The sequence below is a fragment of the Trachinotus anak genome, unplaced genomic scaffold, assembly GCF_046630095.1.
Source record: "Trachinotus anak isolate AG129_WGS33_773 ecotype Australia unplaced genomic scaffold, CSIRO_AGI_Tana_v1 ptg000001l, whole genome shotgun sequence".
Taxonomy (NCBI): domain Eukaryota; kingdom Metazoa; phylum Chordata; class Actinopteri; order Carangiformes; family Carangidae; genus Trachinotus; species Trachinotus anak.
In genome coordinates this window covers 1,478,604-1,491,819 of record NW_027273852.1, presented here as the reverse complement: position 1 = coordinate 1,491,819, position 13,216 = coordinate 1,478,604, and the positions used below count along the sequence as shown (strand labels likewise).

Below are 13,216 nucleotides of genomic sequence, written 5' to 3'. Positions count from 1 at the left end.
ATCACTGGCATTATACTGTGCATGCTGAGGTATTTTATATGCATTTGAAAAAGCCTAAAGAGGCTCTTTCTCAGTCTAATCTTAAGAACACAATAAGATCTTTTGTGTACAACATTGCTTTTATTACATCATACAATGTGCTGAGATAGATTTGAAGTGCAAATTCTCCCCAAAACAACTCAAATTACAAAGAACGGCGCTTTCTAGGCTTTTAAGTAGAAAAATGCCATCATTGTCTCATCATTACATGGTAACGTCTTTAATTTTTCGAACTGTGGTCAAATGAACTCATTATCCCAGCACCACTCAGGTCAAAGTAACACATTCATTTAATCCCCCTACCCCCACCCCCCCGGAGCACTTAAAAGGTCAAAATATAAATGAGATCAGCGCTATGTGAAAGCACCCATCCAAGGTGTCTCACAGTGTCTCTCACCTTTCCCACCATTACATCAGCTTTGTGAGACCCTCGCTGGTGACTGGAGCGAGTACGCAGCGAGCGAGACTTAACAACGAGCCCAGCAACATGAATGACAATTAAGTCTTTCTCTCAGCTTCCCGCCCGCCGCCGTCTAAAAGAGGTTGGCTGCAGCACTGACGAGGACTCTGCTCATCTCTTCTCTCCTCCAGTGGAAGTGACATGCTGTGCTGTTGCCATGGTTACAACCTCTGTACCTCAACCAATTTTTGCTATCACAGTTAGTACACATAAGTAATGTTAAGTCACAAACATTTCTTTGATACCTATCATTCTGAGAATATTAAGTTAACCTTGTACAAGCCATTAATATTCTACTATAAGTGCTTGTTCCTGACTATCAGATGATTGTGTTAGTTTTTATCCAGCAGAGGCTTATGGCACCAGTCTGCTTATCTTTGCACAGTTTTCACCAGTGTGTGTGTATTTTGAAAGCTGGTTATTTTACCATCACGATTTTCCGGCTTCCTAATTTTAAAAGGCTAAAATTTCATTCAAATCATTAATTACACTTACTGTGAAACAACAAATCATTTCCCCAGATCTCTTTCCATATTGACTTTTGCATACCAGCTGTCAAGTCTACTGAAAACAGTCATCTGGAATCTGAGTCTGTCAGGACCAAACTTTCTTTCTGGCTTTAAGCTTTTTCAAGAGTGGACAGGCTGAAGCTTAGCCCTGTACCTGGACAGTTGTGTCATTACTGCTCTCACACAAAAACTAGACTGTAACCTCTTTATCAAAGGCAAATAATTAACACACACAGTGTCTTCCTATTAAGTTTACTTCACATTCATACAATATCACAAGTTCATACATGGGATCCTTCGAGTAAAATCACAAAAAGGTGGAGGTTTACCACCAAAGGTACTCTGATAGTGACTTCTAACAGAGAGAAGTTATCACTTATTTTGTTCCTGCCCCAGTTTCCCAAGTTCTCCCACTGACCTGGAGTCCTATAATTTTTACTTTTTCAACAGAGGCCAAACGTGTTCATAGAAATTACCCGAGCACAGGGTAAATTGATTCAGGCGTTGATTCAGTGACTGTTCTCATGTGAGTATATGTGATGACATTTGATTTATTCTATAATAAGCTGCATGATCTAAAGGCTTCCTTTGATGCTCACACTCTAACAAACGGGCCCCTTTAACACAGTCAAAATCTAATTTGTTTCATGTGTGATTAGATCTGATTAGCTGTGATATTTACTTTCAGGGTTACCAAAAATTATCTGTCATATTATCACAAGACTTTTTACCCTCTGCTCTTTGTATTATGATGCATACAGACCCAATCAAAGCATTTATTTTACTGGTTATTGATGAAACTTCACATTTTGAAACAATTCATTGAAGACTACTATAAGATTTTTAAAAAGTAGTTTTTTTTGCATTATCTTTCAAGGCACAGAAACTGTTCATTGGCTGAGTAGCTGAAACACCAATTTCCTCCTCCAGCATTTATCTGATACCCACTCTTCCTCGCCAGCTTCGACTACCATATGTGCAGCTGTTACTACCTTTCAACTGAGGGAAGAATCTGACAGTTACCAATGTTTAAGCTACTTTCAAGCTTTTTATTAATAGCCTGAACATGAAGCTGATAATATCATTTTTTTACTGTTCTAGAAAATTTTCTGAGGAAAAAAAAGACAAAAGTCACAGACATATTAAGCAAATATACGAAATAGATAACAAAAAATCCCACTGAGATGGGATTAACATTGCAGGGAGATGTGGGGAATGAATTTTGAATTTAACTCATCATTCTGGACAGCATTTTAACCATCAGAAAATTACCAGATATGGTCTGTAATAGATATGGATATTCAACAGGTGAAAGTAAAAAGACAAAGTCAAAAGCTTAGAGTGAGGCTTAATTACTGCATGATGTGAATTTGAGTCAGACAGTGTACTCCTTCATAACTCAGTCACATCTTAACAGAGACATGAAACACTTGACTCATTCAGTGTGACTTGCACATCATTATGATGTCATTCTCCCCGATGTCCATCGCAAGTAAATGTCAAATGCCAGTACCTATCAGTATCTGACATTACAGCAGCACGTCTGATGAGTTTCATGCTCTCTTGATAGTCTTTATTTTTTCTGCTGTGATACTGATTCATAAAAAGGCTCCTATGTTGGTGTTAGCATGCTTCCAGCTGTCAGAGCAGAAAAAACGTTTTTGACTTTACTCCATTTTAACACACAAATCAAATTTCATACTGACATCACATGCAAAAGAAGTAAATAAGTAAATACAAGAATATCATACCATAAATTCTCATGGCATTGTCTCATGAACAAGAGGAACAAATAAAGGCTGGTCACTAAAACTAGCCAGGTAAAAAACTTTGAGGATATGTCGTATTAGCTGTATAATAAGTGCTCACATGGTAAAGTCACTACTTCCATTACAGCAGAGAACAACAACCCAACCATGTCATACTGCAGTTGAATCTGCAGTTGTTGTTTTTGACATGAATACACACTTTCATTCACTAAAGTACTCCATGCTCTTCTACTTACTACTTCATAAAGCATTGTTAAGCCATCAAATCATCAATAATATGCAACACTCCCTGCAGATGTTTCAAATTAAAATCCTAAGTGGGATATAAGGGATCATGTTGTTTGAGCTGCTGAAAGACTTTTAATGTGAAACACCTGCACAGGATGTATTAAGTTTAAATGATGGCGGCCTAACCATAATTGAAAGTGGTAAAAAGAGGCAATTGGAAATAAATAGGGAGTTCATTTATGAATAAAAAGTAATGATCTTTCTAACCACTCCAGCTTTTAGAGATATGTGTAGTTTAAGATGAAAACCTTCCCTGAAAACAGACATTTCTGAATTCACCTTTTTTTTAGTTTCACTTTGATTTTAATTCGCAGGGAGGAAAAAAATTTTTGTCAAATTAGATTTATTTTCTTTCCCCCTCGAGCATCGGGAGTGGTACAGATTGCATTTCAGAGACTGAACATACTGTGTCCTAAATACAGTAATCGCAGTTTATCCAAGGCAGTAATCATTCATTATGATGTGTGCAGCAGCAGCCAGATGCATCTGAATGAGGAACTCAATGATCTTTGTGATTATTCTGTTGTTGCAGACTTCTGACGTGACATTTTTGGAATGACTTATCATTATCTGTGTCTTTCAGGTCTTACTTCATTTGACCTTACAGCAGACAGTGAGGGTGAGTCAGGCATTCTCCTTCTCAGCAGCCAGGGAGGCAAGACAGGAATCAGCCACTGAAGGTACTGAAGCTGTAAAATGAGGGTGGTTTGGATAATTGTTTACCATGTGTATGAGCAGCTTTTGGCAGAGGATTTGGAAGCGCAGTTGTAGATTGCATGCTACATAAACAGATAAAGAGCAGTGTATGCAGTATGTTTTGATGTGCGGGTTAGTGAAAGTAGTTCTTAGCAGCATAAAAGCAAATGTTTTCACTCTAAACATTTTTGGAATTCCTAATACACTGTTTGCATTTTACATTTGGCATCAGCTGCTTCATTCATGCTTTACCATCTCTGGCTAATTCATTGTCCACTTGGCTACCAGCTGACCACAGACATCTAATTATATTCATGCAATTGTACAGCATCAGTGAAGCCATTAAACCTGACTGAATTATAATAATGATAATAATAATAATTTATTCATATAGCACCTTTCATACAGGAAATGCAGCTCAAAGAAACATGAAACAGACATAAAGTGAACATACAACGTGTTGAAAACAAAAATGGTTCAGCAGAGATGTACAGTTGTGTGTCATCAGCGTAACTGTGGATACATACATAGTGATGTAATGTAATGATGTCAGTGGCAGCATGTTCAGTGAGAATAAGGGTAACATCTTTCTTACAGGGTTTACTGAGATTGTCAGTGTCTTCATCAGCAGTAATACCGGCTCCAATTGAACTTATTTTGTTATTGAAGAGCAAAGAATAGTTTGTCACATTTTGATGCAGACAACAGCAGCTTTCTGTGTAATAACAATAATAATAATACTTTATTGCAGGGCTTACTGCTTTGTTTCAGGCAAGTGTGGCTCAAATGATCTCAGAATATCAGAGAACCTTGCGTCAGCCTTGCCATCTAGGAATCGGTTTTGAACTAAAAATACCCTTCTAGTCTTTGCTGTTGTTAATTTGGCATCAAAAATCACAGTGATGATCAGAAATAGGTCATATGACCATGGAAGCCTTACCAGTGTTTAAGCTGTTTGTCTTGACTGGCACCATTTACACGTTGGGTGAGTTCAAGGCTGGTCAGTAAATTTGAAAACTCAATAGGTCTGAGAATCCCTGTAGAAAGAGTGATGGATTTCTTGGTGGTCGATATACTGTAAGTGCTAGGTATCATAAGCACAATTTAAGAGCAAGATATTCAAGTTATGTAAATTCACCCAAAATTCACAGAAAACTGTTTCAAGAAAATGGCTGCAGTCTCCTTTCCTGTTTTGCCTTTCTGACTGAAAGAAACTACAGTTGAGAGAACAAGCCTCCATCAGTGTCGCTACGCCAGCACTGCTGTTTAGCCAGCAATCAATTAAAAACATACAGATCATTAACCAACAAGGATTTCTTAGCCAGTAATATGACATTTAAAAAAAAAGAAATTTCAGCTGTGATTCTGTGACAGGAAGGGGGACTGGTTGTGGCTGAACACTGACAAATGAAGATTATTGAGACATGGACCAGATGGTCTGCAATGGCCGCGATGTGTTTGACCATGGCACCAGCTGTTTAAAATCACTGCTATATTCAAGGATACAGTTTGCTGTTGTGTTTCTCTCCACGGCCGTAAACCCCTCCTCAGGTGCTAAGGTTTTGTAGATTTTTGTTCATATACTGTACAATACTTAATGTGTTAATGTTCACCCTGCTTTCTGTTACTGTGCCACACACACTTCAACAAACTTTAAGTTGATCTCATGAACAAAGTAGCTGTCATTGTTTTTCATTTTTAATTATTCTTATTGTTTTATTTATTTATTCGTCTCATTGTCAATTCCTACACTTTTACGTTTATCATTGTTATTTTACTTTGTTTTCATTGATATAGCTATATATACAGTGTATCCTCTGTCATTGCTCTTTGATTTTAGTTGCGTCTCCACTCATTGTACGTCTGTACCGTGGCACCATTGAAAACAAGTGTTCTCCCTCAGTGCGTCTTCTAAGGTTTTAAATGAATGAATGTGTTTGTTGATGTGGGGATTGGTTCTCTCAGCGGAATCCACTTTGCTGCTCAGTTTCTTTGAGGGCTACCTCAAACAGTAGAGCCTTTTCAGTCACATTTAACCGTATTTTTTCTATTCACAAAAATATCTCACTCCAAAAGGAAGCAGCCATGCCATAGGAAAGGACGCAGAACTGCCAGCTGTTGAAAATACTGTGAAAGAATTTTTGCACAATTAATAAACATCACAATAAAAGCCCCAGTCTGTTGAAAGGCTCTGAGGCAGACATCAGCATAAATACTGTATGCAAGGAAAATATTCACAGATGTTTCAGTAAAGACTAAAGTTGCAGATTTGAAAAGGCAGCACCAGAATTCAACTGGTTTCTAGCATTTTCTAATTCTTTTACATCATCGCTTGTTATTTTCTAGTGTATAATTTTGTCATTATTAACAGCAAAGTAAACATTCTGAAATAAAGACTGTCCAGATATTAGGAGTCACAGAGAAGAAGCATGTATTGATTTTAAGCCACTATATTGTCAACTGTTTTTGCTTTAATCTCATTGTGTAAGTGTAATTATAATTATACAGGAGGTATGGATTGCTATGAAGTGAGGGGGAAATATAAGAAACATCTATTGATATGTTATGGATGACACACGGACCCTGAGTGCAACTCCTCCAGTTCTTGTTTTAATGTCATCATTTCACCAGTCCCCTGAGGATTCAGTGCAGCATCCTTTTGGCTGGCCAATATGTGTATATATATACTGTACATTCCTGCCACAGGCCCCCCCCCCAGAGTGCATGTTTACCTGCCGCTGCAGTGGCAGGCCCTCATAAATCACAGTTATCTCCCAATGGTGGCACACGCCGCTTTTGTCCTTCACACAATGAGGGCCCTCCTCCATGATGGCTGCAGACAGTTTGTGAGCAGTGGGGCAGCTGGAGGCTGATGCACTATACACATGTACACACACACGCTACATTACACACACACACTCTCCTGATGCACACTAATCACATTTCAACTCATCCCACTTGTCTCTGCTAATCAAACACAGGCAGCTTCAAAATTATGCTAATTTTCTTTCCTTTAATGCACCACATTTGTTGATTCTGACACAGTATGATGGCAACCTTACCTGTAAAACCCCTCCCCACTATATATACACACACCCTCCCCACCAACACACCCCTTACCCCCAGCTTGCCTTCTTTCTAAATCTCAATGCTCATCGGACACATTTGTTTGTTATTCTTTTTAAATTCACATGATATCAGCTTTTACTGTACTATATTAAGATACACACACACACACACACACACACACACACACACACACACACACACACACTACAGTGACAGACTTTGAATTGTGAAGAAGGTGAAACATTAAATATGACACATAATGCACATATAATTACCATATTTCTAATTGATTGCTTGTCCTCAATAACAATGTAATCCATTTGCATTACTGCAGGGGTAATAAAATTACAGTGTGATGAATATGTGAGACATCGCCCTAGTCAAAAAGGCCATATGCCTCAATTAACATGAAGTCTGTCAGTGTATTTCTTTCCTTTTCCTTCTCTCTCACCATACATATGTTACTTCTTTGTGTTTGTGTGTGTAAGTGCTGTGTGTGCCTTCGCCTCGTTGGTTTAATCATTTATTTTTACTATAGTGTTATCAGTAGGCTGCACACCAGGGACCCATTGACATGTAGATTCTGCACATATCTCAAATTAAAATGGCAACGCTCATCTGTGCCGAGGCCCTCCCCATCCACCACCGCATCGAAATGTAAGATTGTATATATATATGTGTGTGTGTGTGTGTGTACACCCTCTGTATACAATCAAATACAATACAATTGTAAGTAAGTAAGTAAACTTTGCATTTTTTTTATGTTGCATGTTATTTAGCATAAAATAACAATTGTATAACAACGTAAAAAAGTAAAACAAACAGCCATAAAAACCTTCATTTAACTGAAAGCCTGTTTAAAAAGTAGAGTCTTCAGCTGCTTTTTAAAAGAATCAACAGAATCTAAGCAGTGTAATGACAAAGGTAGGGCATTCCACAGATTGGGCACTACTGCTGGGAAGGATCGATAGTTATAAAATTGGTATGGGGGACCACTAGCACCCCCTTACCTGATGACCTTAAACTACACCTTGGATTATGAAGATGCAGCAGATCAGAGATGTAAGAAGGAGCTTGTCTGCTTAAGGCTCTGAAAGTAAGAATGAGAATTTTAAAATTAATTCTAAGATGAACTGGTAGCCAACAGTAATAAATCAGCTGGTGGAGCTGCCTCTGTACAGTCAGAGGGTTTGTAAATCATCGATAAACATTGGTACACTTGTAGGAATTGTTTGCATTAACTTAATTTACTCGACTTGCTGCAAGAATACAGTAAGTTAACCAATTACTTAATTACTGAAAAAAGGCCTTTTTCATATGAAATCTTACATTATTTTTTCAGTTTTTGGTTTTCCGCTTACATTTGCACAATTTCAAGTTATTCACATGGAACTGATTACATTTCAATAGTTGTACTGTACTAACAGTAGTACTGACAGTAGTCAGAGTTACACTGTAATGGTCTTCATCCACCCTGACAATGAATCTAGCTTTACAAACATTAAAAAGAAATGGAGTGTCTATTTGCACCCAGGTGAAAATAGTCAGATGGCAGCTATTGGTTATTTACACCTGTATGGAATGTCAAATGCCTGTTTTTTTCCTGAAAGAAGAAAAACATCACCATTTGGACCTCACCAATTTAACTCATTGAAGTTGTCCTGGAGATCCTAAAACCTGGGTGTGAATACCCACATTGGCTATGAACCCAGGGTGCAAATAACATTGTTGGATACAGACACCTAAATGCAAATAACATCTACCTTAAAAAAAAAACAACACAGTTTTAAACCACAATTTGCTAATCATCAGACAATCAAAGACAAAAGACTTGATTATCCCTGTCATTAACAGCTGCATTGCTTTCTTGACGTATGTGTCTCTCATTTAAATCTACTGTGTATGATCCAGTACCTACATAACCTTCGATATCCCTCATGTACATACTAATGTTGGCAGAACTAGTTTCAGGTACTATGCACTATTTAAATGGAATGAATTGCAAATTGACTTTAAACTAGAGTTTAACATTTCGCTTGGACATTTTAAAGCTTTATCATCTGATTTGATTTGATTTCTGTTTTTATTTATTTTTAAACTTTTTTTTTTTTCAATTCCTTGTTTCTTAGTCTCTTGTATTATGTAATTGTGCTGCCTTTTTTGTTTGTTCTCATGTCTCTTGTGGGAAATAGTCTTAATCTCAAAAAATATGTTGTAACTAGGCAGAGACATTAAATTATGGCACTTTTTATAACACTCACAGAGATTTGTCATATGTATTAGTCACTGGGTGGCATTCAAGCTCCCAGTATGACTCTTTTCTTGCCCACACACTTGGCTTCCAATGGCCAATAATCATGAGCAATAGAAGGCCTATGATTGCAAAATGAGACATTGACTATTTGAAATAAGATTCCCTGACTTTTCTTTAAATTGTAAAGAAATAAATCCCAGAGTGTTATTTCATGGGTCATACAAACGTAATTACATGTATTATCTGAGTGTAGTTCTCTCTCTCTCTCTCTGTGACTCACAAATTTTATTTCAATCTTGTGGCCTGAAAAGTAAAGTCAGATGTGAAAAATATAGTAAGTGGTCCTTTGAGTTGGATTATTTTGTCCCACGTACTGTTCCAATGGTCAGGAAAGTACAAAAAACTTACAGACGCACAAACAGCATCTAGTCTGAAGAGGGTAAACTGGCATTTCTACTTCTTAATATGTTTTCTCTGGTTTCCACTCAGTCACGAACGATACATCTTAGCGTCACTGGGGAGTGTTGTACTGAGTGGTGTTTCTGAGCTGATGACCTTTGGAGCATTCACATTGATTGAGTTGTCTAAATAAAGAATAAATGCCCCCAAACATTATACTGTTATATACACTTGAATTCAAATTTTACTATTGTACAATAATTTTAGATGGAATACACATTAAAGAAAGAACATAGAGTTGATAAAGTCACTACAATGACCTCCATTGACAGCAGCTTTAGCTAAAAACAACAAGCCTGTCAATCTTTGGATTTCTTGGGGCTATAGTGAGAATGATGCTTAGAAAGAGTTTGAAGGATCATGTCTTTTTGTGTAACCTTAAAACACAAGAGCAAAAGTGTCTGCTAACTGGCTCGCTGTCTAACCTTACTATTAGCAAGCTCCTTGTGAGGTGGTAACTGGTAATATTACAAAAATCCCTGTTTAGGACTGATACATTCACTGCATACATCTGGGATGCTACTATTTATATCGGAGTATAGGGTGTTACCAACTCTTTCTATTGGATCTGAGGAAGTTTACACTCCACCAACCTCAGGCAAACTCAGCTTTTGGTAGTAAGCATCCCAACAGGGATGGAGGGAATGCTACTCCTTTATTTCCATGGATCATCGACTGGTTACTGATTATTTGTCTTCAGTGAAGACTTTAATAATGTTGTCACAGTTTGGTCCAAAAAGCCTTGTTGAAGGCTCAGCAGGAGCCTTGCCCCCCCTGCAGAGCTTTGAGTGTCCTCTGACACTCTGGGCAGTCCACTGCAGAACAAATGGACCGTCCCTTCGTCCTCAATGTGCTCATTTCTGTACAGAAGAGAGCAAAAGTCCACAGCTCTCTGCCGGATCTAGCTGGCTTCAGTCAGCAGCCGTCCAGTCCCGAGTTCAGAGCGTGAATGAACATGCTCTGCCCGTTCTTCTGTTCCAGGCTGAAAAAAAAAAACTTTGAAGGCGAGTCCATCAGAGCAGGACTCTAAAAGCAAGACTAGACAAATGCCCTCTGTGCCTTAGCGCTCAGCAGCTCAGCCAGCAAGGCTTTTTTGGATTTAAGGTCTTAAAACAGCCTTGATTTCCTGTGGACTCTGCAGAACTCTGCAGAGATCCCTCATAGATTTGGTGATGTCAAGAGAGACAGTTAGAGTCAACAGTTGACAAAGCTACTTAAAACAATACTTTCCCATGTTCCCGCCAATGTTTCAAACACGTCAGCTCACTTTTCCCAGTTTTAAAAGTTGTCCAAACAAACGAATAAATAAACGTTGCTTTAAAATGTGCATCTAGTAACAGAGCAGTGTTAAAATGCCAATAAGCAGACTTGTGCTTGACTTTTGCAGTAAAAACACTGCACATTACCATGGAGTGATCTGAGAAGCCTACAGGCAGAATCCTGTATTCTTTAATAAATACTAAAATGTTGTTTAAAGGGGTAAAACTGCTTAAAAGTAAAGATTTTTTTCTACCCATGTGTACTGTCTTTCCTCCTTATGCATCTCACTTTATAGATCAGTTAAACTATCAGTTCCTGTGAGCTGCTGGATTGCACGTCTGGAGGGAGCGTGAGGTTCAGTGTGATCTCTCTCTACCTGATCGTTTTCTGTGCACTTAAAGTCTCCTCCCAGAAATAAAACCGAAAAAGCAACATTAAAGAGAAAGGGGGATAATCTGTCTTTTACTGCTTCTGATGCTTCGTGATGTTGTTCTATTTTGCCCCCCTTTCCTTTGTTGCTCATCTGGGATTTAACAGAATTCAAGAACAGCTTTATATTTGCAAAATAATTCTCAATTTAAACATTTTTCATATTTTTTTTTTGAGTCTTGTTGCAAGAATTTCTTGATCTGCAATGTATTATAATTCTTCTTGTGCTGTGTAGCGACAGACAACTGGGAGTTAGAGTGAATCTGTCTACAGCATAGTCCTCCTCCTCCATACATAACTTAGCTTCTGACACTTGCTCCTCCTGCTGCTTGCCTCTCCCCCTGGTTGTTGCTTCTTTTTGGTCTTGAGAGCCACTTGTATTAGCTCTCGGCTTTCTCTTAAGCACAGGAACCTTTCAGATATTTTCTTCTTCCATCAATTCCTCATGGATGCTACCCTTAGCAGCTTTACCTGAAGCGTCTACCAGAGTCGGTCTTCTTCTGTCTGTCTTTCAACATTTACATTTTTCTTTTCAGACATTTCACTTTATTTGGGTATTCTAGTTTTGTCAGTATTGTCTGGACTTTCTTCCATTATCTCTTCAGGATTCTGCTTCAAAGCCCCAGTGTTTACAAAAATCACACAATAAAAAAATCCTCAACTAAATTCAGTTCAGCTTCAGCCACTTTGTTCAATTTGCTAACATTAGCAACAAGAATCACCACTGATCCGTTGGTCTGGGCAGCTGATTTAATGCTGTGATGACCCACAACGTCTCCTACTGCAAACACATACACAACATCCCCTGAAGAACAGAACTGTCAAACCTTCAATGCATTCACAACATTTTTGTGAAAAAACTTAGACAGAGTATAAGACCTGAAGTAATCAAAGAAAAAGCCGCTAACCGGAGGTTAAGGCATAAAGATGAGTTTTTGGTTTGTATTTAAACACCTCAACAGAGTCAGACAGTCTAATGTTGGTTGCTCCAGAGGAAAGAGGGCACAGTAGGAAAAAACACCCCCCAGCCAGCTGACTTCTTTTCAACTGTGGGGATCGACAGGAGTCCCTGCATTCTGAGAGCGAAGTGCAGAGGATGAAATATAAGGTTTAAGGAGATCAGACAGGTATGAAGGTGGCTGCCCATTTAGGACTTAGTAAGTCATCAAAAGCACCTTAAAGTGATAGTTCGGGTTATTTGACATGAGGTTGTGTGGGGTATTTATCTATAGTCAGTGTATTACCTGCACAGTTTGGAGAAGTAGCACAGAAGCTCAGTGATGTGCTACTACTGCCAAAAAAAAACATGTTTTAGCCACTTAAAAAAATATAATCTGGCCAAGAGGTGAACTATAAAGAGACAAGAGCAGAGGGCCATGAACAGAGCCCTGGGGTACTCCATATTTCACTTAGAAAACAGTGGTGTAGTATTATTGTAGGAAACACACTGTGTTATTACAGTTAAGTCAGACTTTAAGCATGTGAGAGCCAGGCTTTCCAATCGAGCTGCACTGAAAACGAGCAAGAAAATCACAGAGGTCAAATCTGAATCCATAGTAAGAAGAGGATCATTTACCATTTCATCAAGTTCAGTTTCAGTGGCGTGACAGGTCCTAAGAGGAGGTTGTAAAGGCTAAAAAGATCACTGTCAGATACTGTATGTGGGCTGAGACACAACTCTTTCTCATACCTTTGAAAAGAATGGAAGGTTAGAGACAAGGTTGATAATTATTAAGAGACCCTGGATCAAGGTGTGGTTTCATAAGAAATGGTTTAACCGCAGCAGTTTTAGAGTCAGTGTGGATGAGGCCAAATGAAAGTGATAAAATGATACTATTTTGGATTGTAGATCCCAAAACTGGTCAGAAATCTTTGGAAAGAAGAGCACTGTTTCAACAGACTTTATTTTACTGTTCAGACCATAGAGGTCAGTGCTGCCATATTTATTTGTTCTCCCAAGGTCTAGTGTGGAATTACTCTGCTC

The 13,216-nt window shown here is 38.3% G+C and overlaps 1 long non-coding RNA gene across 2 annotated transcripts in view; it reads left to right on the top strand.

Moving 5' to 3' along the window:
• LOC139626709 (uncharacterized) overlaps positions 1-6,469 on the top strand; it is a 44,818-nt gene extending 38,349 nt beyond the window's left edge. Inside the window, exons 3-5 of one of the 2 annotated variants that reach the window (XR_011692407.1) lie at positions 3,649-3,745; positions 5,136-5,237; positions 5,321-6,469. This is a non-coding gene — a long non-coding RNA (uncharacterized lncRNA). Of the gene's footprint in view, positions 1-3,648; positions 5,238-5,320 lie in introns of both variants that reach the window. The other variant, XR_011692395.1, reaches the window with a different exon arrangement.
• The last annotated feature ends 6,747 nt before the right edge of the window (positions 6,470-13,216 follow it).